We start from the raw sequence: 8,118 nt of genomic DNA, 5'->3' as shown, positions 1-8,118 counted from the left end.
TTGTGGGGAAAGAGTTTAGATGTAGTGTGTTGTAGGCTGAGAGGCAAAGGACTTTGAGACGAAAGCTATTGTTTTCTGTGTTAACAAGGAGAAGAATGGGTTTCTCTGTGGCCAACAGCGCTCCCTTGAATCCCTGCCTTATTTACAGTGGAGGAATGTCGTAGATATCATATTTCATCAGCAGTGATGGCTTGAATATGTTCTGTGAATAATTACAGTATCTTTTCATCTCCCTTTTGTTATAGGAAACCTTTATAGTAAAGGCTTTTAAATATGCAGTGGGAGTGTGTAATTCAAGTATCACGTCTAACGAGAAATTGTTTTGGCAAGTTCAGAATCCTCTCAGAATTCATGGGTTTGGAGTTACATATCTAATTGGAACCTTTTCATGTTGGAATAGGGTGCTCTTAGGAAAACAGTGTAAAGCTTTTAAGCAAATGGGAAAGAAACCTTTAAGAAATACTCAGCAGGATTCCGTGACGTTAAAATTATGTTTATTTAAAAACAGAAACCCCCATGTTCTGGCATCTTAACATAAAGAGAGTGAAAAATGGGAATTATATACACATCTGCAAGAATTACAAGGCTTTGAAAAATTGCTCGTGCAAAAGCTTTGTGAGTTGCTGTAGAGCCAAAGAATGGAAAAATACCTTCAGAGCGTCAGGGACGTAATGAGGGGTTCTCTCGAACATGTTGTCATTTGCTAGAAATCTTCTCTCCAAGAGTACAACCAGCTGTATTAAAACCTAATTTAGGTTTTCCCTCTCCTGATATTAATTTAGATCATCTTGAGGTTATTTACTGCTACGTTCAGAGAATAGCCATCTCCCTTCCTTTGAAAATGGTTTGAATTTTCAGCTATACTACAAGGTCATGCTAAGTGGTCAAATAGAGGGAACCAGAAAATCTATTCTTCCTTGTCTCCTAGTTTCTGTATGTTCTGTACAAATGACTGCCATATGGTTTAACCTTAGTGAGGATGTTATGTATGTTGACAAGAAATAATCATTCCTAACGTAAGCTTAGAAAGAAGTTGTCAATTCAAAACATACAATGCACAGGTCAACCTAGCTCCAGGAATATCGCTTCTTGTCAGTAGGGAGAAGAAATTGCTCTGGCAGTATCTACCAAGTTGGGCATTTGGCAAACGAGGCCTCAAAGACGGAAAGAATTATGAAGCAAGTCTGGGGTGGGTGGCTTCCTGGTTGTATAAACATATACTTGCTGCTCATTTTGGAATTTCATGTTTATTTTCTAAAAAATATGTATTTATTGATTTCAGAGTGAGGAAGGGAGGGGGAGAGAGAGAGGGAAACACCAATAAGGAGAGAAGAATCATTGCTCTGCTGCCTCCTGCAGGCTCCACACTGGGAATAAAGCCTACAACCCGGGCATGTGCCCTGCCAGGAATAGAACCGTGACCTCCTGGTTCATAGGTCAATGCTCAACCACTGAGTCATGCCAGCTTGGCATCATGTTTTAATTTTAATAAAGTTTAATTGGTAATTTTAAAGAAATTATTGAAGCATTTGGGTTCTTTCCAACATGTTTATCTTTCTCAAGGACAAAAAGACTTTCTTCCCTTACATCTATGAGGAATTTTCTAGTTTTGATACTTAGGTATAGCAATCCTTCTTTTGTTAAGTGTTTTGTATAGTATTAGGTAAGAATCAGTGTTCACTTTTTTCCTCCATATAAATATCCAGTTGTAACATGGTTTTGGAGAAAACATTTCTTTCCCTCATTAAAAGGCCTTTATACATTTTTTGAAAATTATTTGGCCAATTATGTTCAGATCTATTTCTGAATTCTATTTTTTTCCATTTATCTTTAGATCCATTTTTTTCTGTAATACTACATTCTCAAAATTATGGTATATTTATAGTAAGTCATGAAATCAGAACATTTAAATTCTCTAATTTTGTCTCTTTTAAAAATGCTTTGGTTTATTCTTGTTTATTTGCATTTCCATAAAAAATTTTAGATGCATCATGTCAACTTCTGCAAAAATATGCTGGAATTTTGATTGGGATTGTATTGATATTACAAATATGGAGTAGACATTTCTTACACATATAACTATATAATATCACAGTATAAACTAATTTACAAATCTTATTCAAATTTCATCAATTGCTCTGCTAATGTCCTCTTTTTGGACCATAATGCCATCTAGGGTCACACATTGCAGTTAGTTGTAATCTCTTTTAGTCTCTTATTTTGGAAGAATTCTCAGTCTTTCTTTGTCATTCATATTCTTGATACATCTGAAGAGTTCTGTCCCGTTATTTTGTAGCTACCTCCCAATTTTTGTTTGTCTGATATTTCTTATGATTAAATTCAGCTTACTCATTTTTAGAAGGAAAACCATAAGAGCGATATGAAACTCTTCTCAGTGTATTATATTAGGATGTAGAAGTTGTCATTGTGTCTCCTTACTACAGATATTAACTCTATTACTTGGTTAAGGTGGTATCTGCCATTTTATCCAATATGTAATTACTCGTTTTTTCTCTTTTAGAAATTAATAAATCTGTTGTGGGGGATATATTTCTTCAGATGGGATATATTCTAATAATATGTTTTCAAATTTACTGACCCTTTTATCTTTCTTTCTCTTAAGCCTATACAGTGGATTTTTATTTTATTTTATTTTTTTACTTTGGGTATTGAAATTTCCAGTTACAAAATTTCCAGTTTTCAATATTTGCAGAGATACCTTATATTTTTATTTTTTTACAAGTCTAATTGTCTTTATGTCACTAAGCATAATGATAACTGCTTTTTAAAAAATACTGTCTAAAAATTCCAGCATGTGCTACCCTTGGGGTTGGCATTTGGTTATAGTTTCTTCCCTGGAGACTGGATCCCATTTCTCTGGCTATTTATATGTGAATAATGTTGGGCTGCATCCTGGACAATCTGAGTATTACGTTGTGGACAATCTGGATTCTGTTATATTGCTGCACAAAGTGTTGATGCCCTTGTTTTAACAGGCAATTACCTTAGTGAGACTCAGAGTGCAAGCAGGCGTGTCTGCGGTGGGGGGTGGCTTAGATCTCGGATCACTTCCTTAAACCACAGCTGTAACCTGCTTTCCATTTGCCCCATTCGATGTGGTTTAGTGGTCAGGCAGAGACTTGGACTGAGTTGAAGCACAGAAATTGGTATCTTTCTCTGGCTTTCTCCTTTCTATTTTCCTCTCTTCTCTGGGAACGCCAGTTGCCCTCTGCTGTTAGCCCTATTTCCGTTAGCTAGTAAGTCACCGGGCTTTCTATCAGCCTTTGAATCATCACTATGCCACTGTCACTGTGACAAAAAACAAAATGAAGAATTTAGTCCGTTTTGATGACTCTGACAACTTTGGCTCTGCTCCAAAATCTGCCTATTGTACATCAGTCTCTAGTTATGTCTGTAATTTTATCAGTTTATAGGTATTATTTCTAGGAGGATTGCTTTGTTTGATGATCATTTTTCAATTAAGATGAAGTCTTAAGAGATGAGTTGGAAACATGTCGTCCTGAAATTTATAGTGAATATGAAGAGCAAAGTACTTGAGAAAGAGACTTTTAGATAAAACCTTACTTACATCATAAAGCAGATTTCTTTGGAGATCTCCCTACTCATAACGAACCACTTAATTACTCATACTTCAAACCATTCATATCCATAATATAAGTACATAGCTGCCATATTCATATAATGATACCCGAGTCCTTGAGTAGAGATAATTTAAAAATGATTGGACACCCCACCTGGTCTGGGCCCAAGTTACTGCCTTGAGAATTAGGAATTAGGATCATGGGAGCTCATCTCTCCACTATGGGTTGAATTCTACTATGTACTGTATAGTTGTGTTTCTGTTTTTCTGCTATCATGTAGTAGAAATTGAATGGAAGAAAAGAAAACAGAATACTGAAAAACAGAGAGATAACGTTAGTACACAGAGATAAGCAGAATCAAGAAGTGGTAAGAAGATGGGCCCAGTGTCCAATAATCTCTACCTGACATCTGATTGCATGACTTCCCTTCACTACGATTAGCATTCCCTGTATCTTAAAGAGAAATCTCCTTTTCCTTAAACTGGCTTTTGTAATTTGCAACTTTAAAGATTCTGACTAACCCATACACTTTCTATATTACAAGCACTGCAAGAAGGTTTTCATAACTCTAGTGATGGGTATACACAGAACAAATGTGTCAAGAAATGGCAGGAAGTGGACTAAAACTTTTTGGTATTTATACTGAGATAATATTGAAATCATTATGTTAAAATCACCCTCAAGGTTTTAGGCACAGATCTGAACTGTTAATTTGAATATAACCAGACAAACATAGTGGCAAAACATTTTTATAAATTGTGAATTTTCTCCCTTATTTAAGTAAATGCTAAATAAGATAATGTTCTCAGTTTTAATAATATAAATGCGACATTTGGGTCTTGGTCTGGTGCTCAATCCCTACATCTCTGTCGATCCCATTACCATAATGAAGTTTTGGCTTAATTAATTTTATTCCTGTACTTAATAAAAAGATTTTCTAGATGGTCTGTTTTTTCCAATTATATAATCACTAAGAAGTTCAATTGCTTCACAAAAGTTAAAGTAATATGATTTGGACATAAATTACCCTGTAACAGAAGGACATAATGAGCCAGATGAAAAATCAGGGCCGGCCTCCCAGCCCCCCAAATAAATAAATAAATCCCAGCAAAAGCAAACCTTGGGATTCTTTGGATTTGTCAAACATTTCACGGATCTTCCAAAACATTTTGGCAGGATAATTCCCTAAAGTGATTCATTATCCATCAATTCATATTTCAATGTCACTTAATATTTGTTGAATATTCACAACATGCTAGCATCGCACAGCTGCTGAGAACATGCTTCTCTGTCTCTCAGCCTCACACTGCATGTTTTTTTAAAGATGAAAAAAATAACATGTATTTTAACATTTGTTGAGAGGATAGGAGAAAATTGGTCTTAAAGCAAATCAGCACACACACCCTGGAATAGTTAATCATTGTTTCTGAAAGCACAAAAATGCGTTCTTTATTTCTTCTTCTACATATGATATATATTCCTATATTTTATTTATGTATAAACGTTTAGACATATATTTTTATATATCTAGAAAATGAATTTTTATTTAATTTTAATATGACTTTTATGTATCTATGTCTACTGTAATTCTACTATTGCTTCTATGAAAATTTGTTTTATCACAATTTAATTGTTATCTACAACCTGATTTTTAAATCTCTATTTAGATAATGGGTATTTCTATTTCTTAACAAATACTGAAATCTCCTCTAAATGTTCCTGAGTTGTATCTGGTTTCTAATTTAAAAACTCTTACCTATATACTTCGACATACATTTTTTGGTTTTCATAAGAGAAATATCTTCATCTCCATTTGTCCCATAAATCAACGTTTCACTCCCTCACTTCACTCAAGTATCTGCTTAGAAAAGCTTTCTCTGAGCACACTATCAAACATAACATATTTACAACTTGTTGTCACATTCTTGATTCTTAGATTTCGCTTTATTTTTCTTCTTGCTGCAGAGATTGTTTTGAATTTGTTTGTTGTCCCTTTCTACCCACTATTAGATAAAGCCCATAAAACAGGGGTCTTTTTTATTTTTTCCTATGCTTACATAAATTAGAACAGTGCAGAGCACCTGTAGATGCTTCACAAATATTGTCGAATTAATGAATTCTCCAAGAAAAAGTATCAATTTCCTCTTTATTTAAATCTTAATTTCAAAACAGAACTCAATTTGCAAATCAGCCTAGTGCTGTCTTCCACCCTCTCACTTTTTCCCCCACTTGAATTTAAGATTTATGCTTTTTGCCCAATCTTCCCTCTTTTACAAGGTTGAGAGCAGTGTCCATTTTTGTGAAAATATCTCTTGGCTGTGTGTGTGTGTGTGTGTGGTGTGTATGTAAATCCTCTTTAATCAAATTTTTCTTCATAGTTATTTCCTTCACCAAGATGTTTTATAAAAATACACACATTCAGTGTTGAGAGTATAAGATAAATGCAATGAAATTTTTTTTGCAAAATTATTTAGATATATGCTGATTTTCGTGTAGTTTCTCTAATATTTTGATGGATTCTAAAAGGCTTCAATTATCATAAAATCCAAAACACCAAAAGTTTTTTAAATGCTCATATCAATTATCTTTTAGTTGAATGAATATAAATATTTTGTTATATTCATTGACCTAAAAGATAATAAGGGGATATAACAACATTATTAGTTATTATATGAAGTCTTATTTTTTTCATAACTGTTATTTTTTCATAATAACTGTTATATTTTTTTCACAAATAGAGACTCACAAAGAGCATGAAACGCTACAAAATGGCTAATGTTGGCTTAGGGAAAATAATTTAATTTGTTTATTAAAGTGATTTAATGAGATATAACTCAGTATGGCTTCAGAACATCTCATCCACTCCTTTGTCTCCTCTGGAATAATGGACTGCTTCTTCCAACCAAGACAAGAGGAAATTGTGCGATGGCATCTGGCTGCTTTCCCTGTGTTTCTTTCAAATAAAATACTATGTATTTATGTCCAAAGTTTCCTTAAAATGCTGCATTTACCGGTGCACTTTACAGGGCCCAGTGTATTTTAAATTATCATGAAAAGAAAACAATGATGAGCATCATTTCTATTCAGTAATAGTCCAAACAGCTGCCCGACTTTCTCTTTTGTCCTTGGTTAGAATTTCTTTTCATATTTTGAGAAAGAGAAAGTGTGGAAAATATTTTTTTGTATTAATTTCCTGACCTGAAAGTCTATGTGGTAAGTAATAATTTGACCACAGGTATATCTTGATACTTTATATTCTCAGACACCTTGCAGGCACCCATATCTTAGCACCTTCTTTGATGAATGCATTCATCTATCTGTGTATGGGTTTCCTTATTAGAACACATCTTCTTAGAGAGCCAGGTTCATGGTCACACAGCTTTTCCCACCAACTACCAAAACAGTCTGTATGATGGAGACACTATGTTTACTGAAACAACATGCTGGATGAGGCTGACATGTCTCCTCCCTGGTACCTAACTATGTGGGTGCAGTTAAGTAAAGTTTTCCCCCGGCAATTTAACCAACATTTAAGTTTCTCTAAGATGTTGGAAAGCATAGCCAACTGTTTATATCTCTGAGATGATGTTTCCAAAATAATCTAGATATTTTCTATCCAAAACACTCGGAATGTAAAATAAGAAGATAACTTGGGGATTAATTTTCTCTTCATTTGCATGATGCAGCATTAGAAAGAGCACTGGGATGGAGGTTTAAAATATCTATTTTCTACTTTTGCTTCTGCTAGTCTGCTCTGTGTGAAATCAGTAAATTTCTCAAGTCTCGGTCCTTAGAGATTGGAAGATGAGAAGGATGGTTTATGTTGTCTCTATGGTCCTATTCAATTTTAACATCTCAGATTCAGATGTCATGTATCAGTGATATGCCATAAACTGTTGCATTTGAACTTTCACTACTTCATTGCAATGGGTTAGAATTCATGTCCTATCACCTCATTCTGATAAAATAACCTTAGTATGACCCTAGAAACCACTGTCTCCTGTAGATAATAATAATAACAATATAATCACCTCAGTCTGTATTTCATTTTGTTCCTATAAATCATGCTTAGTTGGCTTTGCAAAGTTTAACAGGGTAATTTTACCCGTGATTGTATTCAAAGGCTAAAAAACAAAAACAAATGCTTAGTATTAATGGCATTAGGAGCTACTATTTATTGAGTGCCAGAGTAATAAAGACTGAGAGGTGACTTTTATATGTTTACCCTCAAAATAACCAGTTTGAGGTAGGTGTTAGCATGCCTATTGTTCCAACTACATAGTTGGAAGCCAAGGCTCAAAGAAGTACAATACATTGTTTAGATTTCCAAGGTTGAACATTCAAAAAATGTGGAAGCAGGCCTTAAATCTAGCTCTTGTTTTTCTTAAATAAAAAAATTCAACTTTAAATCTAAAAATATGTGTCATCTGGACAGCTGGAAAGCATAGAATAAGTAATATATTTACCAAAGCATCACACTAATCACAATGAAAAAGGAGTCATTCAAATTTAAAGT

Source organism: Myotis davidii, unplaced genomic scaffold (assembly GCF_000327345.1).
Source record: "Myotis davidii unplaced genomic scaffold, ASM32734v1 scaffold245, whole genome shotgun sequence".
In the NCBI taxonomy this organism is placed as follows: Eukaryota; Metazoa; Chordata; class Mammalia; order Chiroptera; family Vespertilionidae; genus Myotis; species Myotis davidii.
Note: the sequence above shows the minus strand (reverse complement) of the source record.